Here is a 13,396-nt window from a genome sequence, read left to right as displayed (position 1 = left end):
ACATGCCATTATCTATGGTGATTTGAATATAGATCCATATTATCATGTATTATACACATATCCTTGGTTTTGATATGTTGAGCTTCTTTGAGCTAGCAAAAATTGCATAAATTTGAGTGAAAGATGATAAAAATTGTAAGAAAATCTTCAACAATTAACATAAACAAGAATACAGATCACAATACCTTTCGTTAAAAAATATAAAGATACATACAAAATAAATTGTATGTGCAATATCCATCGAGACAAAGACAATTTTGCTCAATGACAATATCGCAACAAATAACCAATCTTGGAAGACACTACGAATTTATTAATAATAAATCATATCGACCACATCGAATCTGAATCCTTGTGGCCTGACGCCATCTTTCACTCTAAGCGATTGCAGCGCTTTTTACGACTTTACGTGGAACTAATTAAACTCATTTAAAATTAAACACCTCTAAAATTTAAAAATAACGCCGCCTACAGAAATGCATTTCCGAATTAATCCGAACTGCAACTTCACTTTTGTTATATACTCCTTGTTTGAACACAGCCCGATTTGCCCCCTTATTCTTTGTTGGTGACTAAAAAGTACATAAATATGTCTACTCAACCCAAAAGCCGGCAGGCGGACGATTTTCACATTTGGTCCCATTGAAGATAGCTATAATTGAGCTGTCAATTAAAGTTCATAGAACGAAATGTTGGCGCTTGACTGTGTTGCCATGTTTTTTTAATAAATCGGGAAATAGCATGTGATTTATAATTAATAAAAATCCAATAGAACATTAACAAACTAACAGTAAAAAAGAAATTCTTTAAAAAAATAATAAGAATAGTATTCAGGTACTTTCCACAGACATCTGGTGACCATCTGTAACAATCTGGCAACTGGTGGTTTGAGGATTGCCAAATCTATTAGCTTATTATCAAAGGCAAATGCCAAAAAAATGTTGTAATAATTAACTGCAATTAATATGAGAAAAAACGAGTATTTATTCGTTCGTGTTGTATATAAAAAAATAAAAAAATTGCATAATTTATATAATAATATAATAAAAATGTATTTTTGAAAGCTTCTCTATTTGTAATTGAAGCCTACAACATATACATTATAAAGACATGACAACACAGTCAAACAACAAAAATTTGTTTTGTGAATTTAATTCACAGCTCCTTTGTAGCTATCTTCAATGGGACCAAATGTGAAAATCGTCCAAAACATATATTTCATTTTCACTTGAAATAATAATTTGATGTGATGAACATGCCAAATACCCTTGCACGAAAAATAGATAACTACTCAAAACTACAAAATCGAAAAAAAAAACGATAGAAGGAAATACACGTAAATTAAATATTGGACTAATAAACGATTAGAATATTTAAGAATTATTATTATTATTATTTTATTTACAAATAAGGCGCATCAACCTATGTGGTTATTAGCGCCGCTCGGTATTACAATCTTTTTTTACATTTATGGATACTTAATATATACTGATTTTGACATACATAAATCTGAGTTATACTAAGTACATTGGTTAATAGAAACATTGACTATTACACATTTATTTGTACACGCGTTGATGTTTATATTTGGTTGTATATTCTTATTGATTTAAGAAAAGTTAAAACTAACGAATAGACACAGTTTTCTTCTAGACACTCGCGTAGGTTACACTTTTTCCTCTCATTTGAATATGCAGGGCATTCGATTAAGCAATGTTGGACACTTAAACTGTTACACTTACCGCACATTGGATGAACACTTCCAGTAATATGATATTCATGTGTTAATCGTATATGTCCTAATCTCAGTCTGTTTATTATTAAGTATAGTTTGGTCTTTCCTGTTGCTAAACTTATTCTTCCATCTTGTAACTGTTGTTTTTATGTCTGAGATTGATTTCATTCTTGAAGCCACTGTTCATTCAACGTCGAATTAATTCAGTGATGAAAATCTTTCTTAGGGGTAGGTTATGTCTAGTCTTCGTTGTTAACTGAAGATTTGGCGGCAGCATCTACTCTTTCATTACCATGTATATGTGACGGAATTCACATACATATTTTACAATCGTATTCTTTTGCTGAAGTTGGTATAAATGGTTCTTTATCAATCGCAACAATGGATGAGTTTGGTAAATGGTGCCTAAGCTACTTATGGAACTTAAGGAATCTGTCAGTATTAGCCACCTGTCTAAGTTGGCGTTCAGTGAGAACCGTAATCGACTTTAGATCTAATAAGGTTTTTATATACTGTCAATAGGATATCTTGATCACATCCCCAATTTTTAGTAGATAGGACTTTCATTATGTTCAAATATTGTTCACAAGATGTTTTAAGATAATAAATATGTTGCTTAAAATTTAAATGTTTGTCAAAATTAATTCCAAGGAATTTGATACAATCAACATATTCTATTTTTGTATTAAAGATTGTAAGTCCTGGACTACTAACATTACGTTTTCTGGTGAAATGGAAACATTTACTTTTGTTGGAACAAAATTTCATTCCCGATTTCATTGTCAATTTTTCTAATGCAGAAATTGTATCTTGTAAGGTTTGTTTAATTAGTTCTATGTTTCTTCCTTTACAATAAATTATGAGATCATTTGCGTATAGCCTACTCTTTACTGGTGGAGTATCATTTTCCATAATACTATTAACAGCAATAAAAAAAAGATTAACACTAATCGATGATCCTTGAGGGGTACCATTTTCCTGTATTCTTGTTTTAGAAATGGAATCGTCTACTTTTATTTGGAAGCTTCGGTTTTTTAAAAAGTTAGTGATGAAGTTTAGCATATTTCCTTGTATACCTAATTTCTGTAAAGTTTTAATTATTCCATATCGCCAAACTGTATCAAATGCTCTGGTTATATCAAAAAATACCGCTATGCAGCTTTGATTATTTACTAGCGCTTCATGTATTTCAGACTCGAGGTCAACTAAGTTGTCTAGAGTTGATCTATCTTTGTTTGTTAGATAGAACAGATCTTTGCTAGAGTATTCAAATAAGGCGTTGGTTAATTAATTTTTCGAGCACTTTGCTCATTGCACATCCTAACGATACTGTACGGTAGAAGTTTGGGTCTGAACGTGGTTTACCAGGTTTAAGGATAGGTATTGTGTAAACATTATTCCAAGTCTGTGGAGACACTCCAGTTCCATTTTTAGGCAAATTTTTAAGGAAAATAATAGGAATGTCATATGGACCAGGACCAGAGTTTTTAATAGAATTTATAGATTCAGTTAACTCTTCTTCTAATATTGGTGCATTTATTGGTAGGTTATCGCTTTTATCATAATTAAATTCTTGTAATTCTTCTTTGGTTTTAAATTGTAAAAACTCTTGAAACAATTTTCATTACTTGGATATGACTCGTAGGATGAAGCTAATACATTGGCTATTCCAAATCTAGATGTATGAATTTTGTTCTTATGTTCTAAAAATCTTATTGATGAGTTTGTGTGGCGTCCCAAAATTTTGTTAATTTGTTTTCACACTATTGCTGCTGAGGTAGAACTGTTTATTTTTGATAATTTTTTTTCCACGATTCCTTTTTTGCTTCTTTTACCAATTTTCTACTAATATCCCTTAACTTCTTATATTCTAGAAGATTTTCTTGTGTTTTTTGTTTTTTGTATTTATTGAATGCTCTGTGAGTCTTCTTTATAGCATCCTGACAGTGATTGTTTCACCACGGTATTCCAATACGATTTCTTACTATTTTCTTTTTTCCGATCATAGTTTATATTGTCATGCGGGGATGGATGTGAAAAATAATTCAATTGATTCTCCATAAATTGTGTAAATGATGACCAATCCTCTATTTCTGTATTCCATCTAGTGTATGGTTGAATTTTTTGTTTGTTTTCGAAATGTATCACTATGGGAAAATGATCGCTTCCATACAATTGTGTACTAGCTTACCATGTTATGTGTTGTACTAAAGAAGGGTCTACAAGAGATAAGTCAATGCAACTAGTGTTTCCAGTAAAAGAGTTAAATCTTGTTGGAGATCCATCGTTAAGTAGGGTAATATTGGTGTTATTAATGACAGTTTCTATTATGTGACCTATTTTGTTATATCTATTAGATCCCCAAAGTGGATTGTGTCCATTTAGATCTCCTATTATAATCTAAGGCGATGGAATTTGATCTACTTATATCAGTATTCGGTGGAAAATAAATGTTACAGATGTTAATAATTTTTGGAGTTTTATGGTTACTGCTACTGTTTCAAGGTTGGTCTTTAAAGGTATTTGTCTAGATTTAAATGAATTATTAACATAAATAGAAACCCCTCCACTGGCTTTTTTAAAATCACGTCTGTTTTTATGATAACCTGTAAATGCCTTTAATTTTGTTAATTTTTTGGTCAGTAAAAGTAGTTTCTTGGAGACATATTATTGAAGGTGAGTGTTTGGTAATTAATATTTAAACATTTCTAGTTGTGTATAATAACCGTTTATGTTCCACTGAAGAATTGACATTTTTGTTCTATATGTTAATTTTTATTCTTGTACTTGATCACTGTCTAATTCAGAGGAGGAATTTGTATCCAGCAATTTGGATATTTTGCGTTTAATCTTTGTGCAACGTATTTTCATTATTTTTTCATTGAACAGAGGGTAGAATTGTTAATAATTTTAGTAACCCCTTAATATTTTTTGTAAAAGTTTTGAGCAATAGGTACTCAGTGGCTCGGGTGAATCATACGCGTCTTCAAAAAAGTGAATCGTTTCATGGTAATTAAGAACACTTTCGTTTGTGACGTCTTCAAAAAATACTTTTGTTGACTGCATCAATTTCTGTATATCAATAGGATCTAATGTTTCAGGTGGTGTAACTGTTTCGGAGAAAGCTCTTTTGCTCTGTGTTTGCAGTGTAGGTCATGTGCTAATTGGTGAAGTGATCAATGATTCATTAGTTTCTGATCCTGTTTCATTAACGTTTATACCTTAGTTTGTAAGCGGGTTATCGTTTTTTGACCTTGGTTTATTTACATCTACATCTTTATTTTTGTATTGTTTAGATTGCGTGTCTTAAACCAAATAATTTGGTTCTGAATGGATTTGTGCTGAGTGTTGTGTTACGTCGGTTATAATGACTGCTGTAGTCACTGTGTTATTTATTATTGAACTGGAGTTACTATTTTCTTGAGGATAGTTTGAGGCGATGGTCAATCTTTTTACAAATATAACAGGAGTGTTGGTCTACAGACATAAAAATTCTATAGTTTGTATTGGCATGACAAATTAAGGATTCAGCAAGTATTAGGTCCACTAAAGGTGAAATATATACCTGTCTACGGAAACTTAGTACATGTTGAAATTCGGGACAAAATGTGCCAATTCTAAGGAATGATAAGGGAGACATAAGTTTAAAACCTAGTTTCTGTAGTTCTGATTCTAGAATATTATGTGGAATTGATGGGCATACTTTGGATAATATTAGTCGTTCACTAGGAGTAATTAATCTTCTTCCTTGTATTATTTGATTGTTTACTACGATTTTTAAATATTCGGTGGTTCTTCTTATATTGTCAAATAGATATTTTTGTTTATTACTAATAATTGATGTAAAATAAGCTGACTTACAGAGTCTATGATGTTGCTCCTACTCACGAACTTCACCAACTCACTCGTGTAATTTTTCAACGGGTATATTTAACTTAAAATTCATTTAACTTAAGAGCCGATATTTTCCTACTATACTGGTTAACTTCCAGGTCCTTAAGAATTATTGAATTTTATCAGAAAATTGTTGCTTTTAGAAGTCCTTATATTTTAAGAGAGCATATTACAAAATAACTTGAACATCCTGGTAAACAAGTAAAAGTCAAAATAACTTTCTGATTCAGTTACATTTCCAATCACAAAACAAATCATCAAATTATTACATGAGAGAAACATTATTTGTTGGCGTTAACTTTTATATGCAACAAATTCCACAATTAAGTATCTAAAATATAGTGATTGAATTGATTGATCCAGGCAATATAGGTAGTGTTAAAACAAAAAAATATGAAGTAAAAATAGCAGCTGCATATTTTCCACCAAAATATAATCTAAAAAAAGAAAATTACGTCCAGTTCCCCAATATGTTAGAAGAAAAATTTATCATTGGCGTAGACTGGATAAATTAAAGCTCTACGTCCAAAATAATTGACTGCTAAGTACGGCTAACCTGAATGGTTGATTTTAAAGACCAAATTTTAAAGCTTTGTGGATAATTCAATTGGAAGGCAATGAGTCTCTTACACAAGATGGCAGAAATTTGTTTAATCTAGGCTACAAAACTAAAAAACAAAAACGTTATAAATATCTATGGGTTAGAAACATGAAACAAAATAGCTATGAATCAGAATATTCAAGCTTGTTTATTTGATAGTTTAGAAGATGTTTATAACACAGGTGAACTATGTGCTAAATTTAAAATCCTATATATGAATAGCTGCTCAATGAGAAACAAACTTAGTAAGATTGAAATCTTATGTAACCAAAGTGTACCTGATATTGTGATAATAACGGAGTCATGGTTATATCCGGAAGAAGAAAAGTTCTTTAACATCAATGGTTCAGTCATTATATGTAAGCAGAGAAAAGCGAGGTGGTGATGTTGGTATTTTAGTAAAAGATCTCTACATAGTGAAATTACTTGATATGATGATATATGTTCAAAGTTATTCGATTATATTGAAAAGGTCAATATAATTAAAATCCGTAAACTAATTTTCGAAACCAAATTCGGATTTTTGCTTTAATCTGTGCCTTCTAAGAATTGCAAGGCAAAACAGACGTTGATAAATATGTTATTAAAAACATGGGGAATCTAAAAATTGCATTCCACAACATATCTCCTCAACTAAACAAAAATCCTTAACGAATTGGTTTCTTGTCCTCGTACAGAGTGTATCGGAATAAAAAAAAAAGAGAGTTAAGATTTGATTACGCGCACAGTGCGTCTGTATATCCGCCTTATACGTATTTCGCCCTATTAGGGTTCATCAGAGACAGATATTTACAGTCGCTCTGAACGTGAAAATAAATCTTTTCTGTCTTAGGATCATGTTATATATATAATTTCCGCGGTGAGGTGAATGAAAATCACTTAGTTCTCAGGAAGAACCGCGTTGAGAATTTATTACTCGACGTTTCGGCACCCATTTTTGAGCCATTATCAAGAGTGATACAATCTGCCTACTTCCCTCACTCGAGACGTATCGTGTTCTGTATTCCAAGAACTGTTTCTCGGCACTGAGGTCTCAATCTGCCTACTCCTCAGTGTCGAGTGACGGCCGGTTTTACCCTGTGTGGCTGCTTTTATACTCTCAGTATGCGCGGGAACGGTATGCGCTGACGTGGTCTGAACTGACATGGCCTGAGCGGTGTGGGCGGGAGGTCGCTGAAGCAGGGTACAAAATTTTTTTTTTAGGTCCAGCCTATTACAGCGAGGAACAGCAGGGACCAAGTACCAGCTAGTTCATGTGAAGAATTAGAAATCAGTCATTTTAATGAACAGGATATATCGATTACTAACAATGTAGGTAATGAAGAAGATTCTGATGATTCTGTTGAGGATAAAAATTTCGAACCTACCTACAGTGACATATCTTCAGATGAAAGTTTAGATCAGCCATACTCACTATAGGGCCCGTGAGCCGCATGCGGCCCTCGGAGCGATTTTTCGAGGCCCTCAGACTGCTAGGCAGTAAATAAAACAAAGTTTGCGAGTTATAATATAATTATGTTTCTATTTATGTATTTAACCAGATTACAGTAGTGTAGAGCGGCGCCATGCATTGTACCGCATTTCGCATTAGTCATATTAATCATCTTTACCCCCCCCCCAATAAAGATGTTTCAAAAAAAAAAATGGACCCTAAAAACATTTACCATTTTAATTTCATAGGAAATTAGGTGACAGGGTAGGATTTGCACGTGCTAATGATGTCGAGTATTTCCAATAAACATGACATAATATTATGTTTCGATATGTGTTATGAAAACACTTGTAAAGATTGTGAATGTCGTAAAATCAAATGAACTAAACTATAGAGAGTTTCAAGAATTTTTGAAAGAACTTATGTCGCAATATGGGGACATTCTTTACCACACAGAAGTAAGATGGCTGAGTAAGGGTAAAGTTTTGGAACGTTTCTTCAGCATTCGACATGAGATTACTCTGTTTTTGGCTACAAAGAATAAAGAGTTTCCTGATATTCATAATTTTAGTTGGTGGCTTAAAGTAGCGTTTCTCATTGATACAATGAGCATTATGAATGAAACATTGACCAAATTGCAAGGAGACTACAATAACATTGTAACGAAAATGATGAGTATTGTGTTTTCACTGGAGCAGAAGCTGAATATGTATATTGAAGAATTGTCAAATGAAGATTATTCCAGCTTTCCTTCCGTTAAAGCACTGTTTGATGAAAATCCAGATGAAAGTTAAGAGATTTCTGACCTACTGAAGCTGTTAGCAGACCTAAAGGATGAAATGTCTGTAAGGTTTAGTGACTTCAGGAAGTTCCAAGAACCATTTCTCTTGGTGCAAAATCCATGGGCAATAACAACAGCAAATGTAGCTCATCTTTCTATTTTTGGATACGAAGCTCGGGATTTGAAAAATGAGTTAATTGATCTTCAGAATGATACAGAGCTCAAAAGTATTTTTAAAGAAAAAAAGAAGGAAAAAGCTCACTATAAGTTTTGGGAAGCAGTTGAAAATGACAAATTTCCTAACTTAAATGACTGTGGTCAGAAAATTTTGTGTATTTTTGCATCTACATATGTCTGTGAATCTACATTCAGTAAGCTGAAGTTCATAAAAAACAAGTACAGATCTAGGCTAACTAGTGAGAATGTTGAAAACATTTTGAGAATTTTAGTTTCTTCCCAACCTGCTAACATAGATGCCATTCTAGAGAGCTGTGAAAGATTTCATCCGTCGACTTCAAAGAATTAACAAATTCAGGACTTGAAATTCCTGGAGTCAAGTAAAAGACATTTTCCTACTTTTTACATGCAAAACAGTCCTTATAATTTATAATTATATTGTTTTTACGGAACTTGTAATAAACTTATGTTATAGTCATATAGTTTTAAAGTTATTTCATACCACTACTTGTACTTACGTCCCTGAGGAAAATTTCATTCAAATTATTAGGCTCTCAAAGAAATCCTAGTGAGGATCCCTGGTTTAGATCAAAATCTAAGTGAACAGTCTATTTTGATTGCAGAAATATCTTTCTTGGGTCGTCCAAAAAAGGAAGAAGGAGAAAATTTGCACAAGACAGAAAAGAAAGAAAAATAAAAACTAACAGCAATATGGAATATTACTCATCAAGAGGAAAACTAGTAAAATCAAGAGATTTTATCACATACATGTCTTCATGTACCGCTAAATGCCATGAAAAATTTTCTTTTCAAACTCTTCAACAGTTTTTCGAACACTATTGGCACTTAGCTGATTATAATCTACAAACTACATTTATATCAACATCCGTTAGAACGGATGCAGAACGGAAGCAGAACATCCTGCACAGAGAAAAAATTTGCAGGTCACAAATCCTGCAGCACGATAATTCTCAAGAAAATACTTTATAAATAAAGTAGTAGTTTGTAGAAATATGTATACCAATACATTGCAAGTGTCAACTAAACCCATAAATACTGCTCTTCAAAAAGTAAGAACTTTGACTACACTTGATAAGCGAGGACTCCGCGGTGGGCACAACAAAATGTCAGCAGATGAAAGAAATATTATAGTTAACCATATAAACCAGTTTCCACGGTATATATCTCATTACTGCAGAGCACGTAAAATGGACCAAGAATTTTTGCAAGAAGGAACTACTTTATCAATAATGTATAATCTTTACAAACCAAAAAGTGAAAATCCTGAAAGTTTCTCAACTTTTCAAGAGTTTTTTTTGAATGATTTTACCTTGCTAATAAAAAGCCAAAAAAAGACACCAATACAATAAATGTGATGCCTTTAAAATTAAGATACAGAGTATTAAAGATGATGAAAAAGAGAATATTGTTAGACATCAGGAACTGCATCTGGAATAAGCTGAATTAGGAAAAAAACAAATGAACCTTGACTTAACCAAAGAAATAGAAGTTGAACAAATAGAAACTCTGACCTTTGATTTAGAAAAAACGCTGCCTTTACCTAGCATATCTTCAAATATGATATTTTATAAACGACAGTTATGGGTATATAATTGCGGAATTAATGCAGGTAAGCAAAAAAAATTCACTTTTCATTTATGGTTCGAAGGACAAGCAGACCGTGGAGCTCAAGAAGTGGGGTCTTGTCTAAGAAAATATATTTTCAGTAATGTTAGGTTTAAAGTTGAGCACATTATTCTGTGGAGCGACTCTTGCGGGGTCAAAACAGGAACATTAAAATAGTACTTCTGTTAAAATGTCTTCTAGAGGAATCACAGCATTTAAAGACTATCAGGTTGAGATTTTTAGTTCCAGCTTATACGTTTCTTCCAAATGATAGTGACTTTAGAGATGTGGAATGTGCACTTAAAAGGCAACATAATATATTTTCACCTGGGGAATATAGCAATATAATGAAAACTGTAGATAAAAATGACCCATTAATGTAAATATTATAACACAAGAAGATTTTTTGAGTACCGCAAAATTAGAAAAACAAATCACCAACAGAAAAAAAAGTAAAACCAACGAGACAATAAGTTGGTTACAAACCGAAGAAATAAAATTGTCTAAAGATAAGCCCTATAGCATATTTGTTAAAACGACTTATCAAGACACTGACGATTATACAGAAGTAAGCATAAAAAGGGAACAGGAAGAGAACCTTCAAGTGGGTCACAGTTTGCCACATATTTGTAACCATTGTGGCCTAAAGGAAAGCCAGTTTCGGAAGCAAAACTTAAGGATATACAAAGTTATCTTCACTTAATACCCTTAAGTTAAAACGATTTCTATACAAATCTTATAGCAGATAAGATAGGATATAGACGGATTTAACGGAAATCCAGATTTCGAACCAGATGCGGATTGTTAATGTTATATTTAACAACAAAGAACCACGTGATTTTTTTCTTACTTAGGAGTTAATTTTTTGTTGTTAATTTGATTATAGCATTAATATCCATTAGTTATAATAAACGTGTTTATTTTTGAGTCGTTTTTTATTATCTTTATATCCAAATAATTTCCTCAAATAAATAAAATATCAACTAATCCACCCAACCAGTCCTTCCCCTATGCTTTCTCCACACATTACCATTCTAATAACAATCAAAATCCTAATCTTCGACCATCATTTAGCAAAAGAATTAGCAACTTCACATTTCTGGGTATTATGCATACCAATATTGATTATGTTCCCCCTTGGACTATACAAATTCCATATTGTAACACAGATCTGTCAACTTATACTTATACCGATGCATCAAAAACACCCGAATTGGAAACAGTAGGATCTGTCACAGAGGATTCTGTGCTCAAGTTTCCACTACCTAAGGACTACTCAATATATTCTGCTGAACTTTTTGCGATATCCAAGGCAGTACAACAAACTCTTAATCTACCTGAAGACATGACAGTAATATTCACAGATTCCTTAAGTGCAATCCAGGGAATTCAGAAAATATGTCTGAATCATCCGATTTTAGAACAGATTAAAAAAAACCTTGTGACTCTACAAAATAATCATAAACAACTACATATTGTGTCGATACCATCTCATATGTGGATACCAGGAAATAAGATAGCTGATCAAATGTCCAAAGAAGCTTGTAAAATGGAGAGATCTGATGATAGAACTAACCAAATTCCTCACTCAGATATGAAAAAATGCATCAATGAGTACACAAAAAACTTATGGTTACGAAGATGGCAATTCTTATAAAATAATAAATTATGACAAGCAAACCCAGATTTATCAGCAAAAACACCAAATTTAGTAAAGCAAAGGGACCAGGTTGTACTACATCGTATCCGAATAGGACATACCAGACTGACACACGAACACCTACTAAGGAAGGAACCTCCTAGAATATGCTACGCCTGTGATACCAATATAACTGTAGGCCACATTGTTATAGACTGTCCATTATATCAAATGGAAAGACAAGCTACTGTACTACCAAGTGATATAAAGTGGGCTTTAGACACTGCAGATTGAGACAAAATCATTACTTTTTTGTAAAAACTTTATAGTTTATATTTTATATTAATTATAATATATTATAGTCTATATTGTACCACCACAGTATAGACAACAATACAGTTGTTGTCTATACTGTGGTACCACCGCTAATAACCTTCTATGGTTGATGCGAGTTATTCCCAATAAAAAAAATAATAAATAAATAAATAAAACATTTTTCTTGATTTCCTCAAAACTAAGTTCATGTCAGTTCATTCCTTGTCGCGGAGTCCATTTCTTCCAAATTATAAGAAAGTCATAAAATTGAAATCTGCTGAACATCTGTTGCAAACTGGCAACTAGTGTTTTGACATTAATGCCAAGTTTATCGGCTAATCTACCAATGGCCAATTATAAAATTTTTTTCTAATAACTAAGTGCAACTAAAATCACAAAAGAAACAAATATTCATTCGTTCCTGTTTTATATAAATTTAAATTTTTTTTTAAATACCAGATTCCATAAACTAATACAATAAAAATGTACTATCAGTACTGTTCCAATGCATAATTTGAGGCATAAAACATAACATAATAAGGTAGTTCTTAGGTTGTAGGTAGCTGTAGCAGAGAACTAGGTTGTAGCCAGTTGTAGCTAACTTAGCCGGCACTTTCTATATACTTTTGCCCAAAAGGTTATATTTACAAAGGATTAAGTGTTAGTATACCTAAACCTAATTTTCACCAGTGACCTACCGGCCGCTATCAGCAATTCAGGTTCTGACACCACAAACCACAATTACATTTGATTACAGTATAGACACCACAAGAGTTCACTCCGATAAACAAACCACAAATCACCATTATTTTAATCTAAAAAATTCTACTTAAATAATTCAAATATTCGGCATTTTTGAATAGCTACAAATACCTCGTTTCACTTCTCTTTAAACTTTAAAATTAAAATAAAATAAAAGTTACTACTGACTCTTAAGCATAAGTGTCAAGAAAGAATGAACGGATTTGTAATTTGTAGCTAACTTCAATTTGAACTGTGGTCATGTCTACTCAACCTAACTACGTTCAAGCTTGGTTTATTGTGGAAAGGTTATAATGAATATCGTTAAATTATCTTATTTAGAAAAACAAAATTAATAAATATCATCAATAAAAATATGGACGTTTAAAAAAAATAGAATAATTTAAAAACAACAAAGCTTTAATTGTAAAAATACGTCTATAGAACTTGATTAA

The 13,396-nt window shown here is 32.2% G+C and overlaps 1 long non-coding RNA gene across 3 annotated transcripts in view; it reads right to left on the bottom strand.

The window, feature by feature from the left end:
• Positions 1-13,137, bottom strand: part of LOC140449851 (uncharacterized) — a 28,980-nt gene extending 15,843 nt beyond the window's left edge. The window contains exon 1 of one of the 3 annotated variants that reach the window (XR_011951903.1): positions 12,899-13,137. This is a non-coding gene — a long non-coding RNA (uncharacterized lncRNA). Of the gene's footprint in view, positions 1-185; positions 371-12,898 lie in introns of those variants that run through there. The other 2 variants (XR_011951902.1, XR_011951904.1) reach the window with 2 other exon arrangements.
• Between the last annotated feature and the right edge of the window lie 259 nt (positions 13,138-13,396).

This window comes from Diabrotica undecimpunctata, chromosome 9, assembly GCF_040954645.1.
Source record: "Diabrotica undecimpunctata isolate CICGRU chromosome 9, icDiaUnde3, whole genome shotgun sequence".
NCBI lineage: Eukaryota > Metazoa > Arthropoda > Insecta > Coleoptera > Chrysomelidae > Diabrotica > Diabrotica undecimpunctata.
The sequence above is the reverse complement of the archived record's forward strand: the minus strand, read 5'-3'. Positions and strand labels throughout refer to the sequence as shown.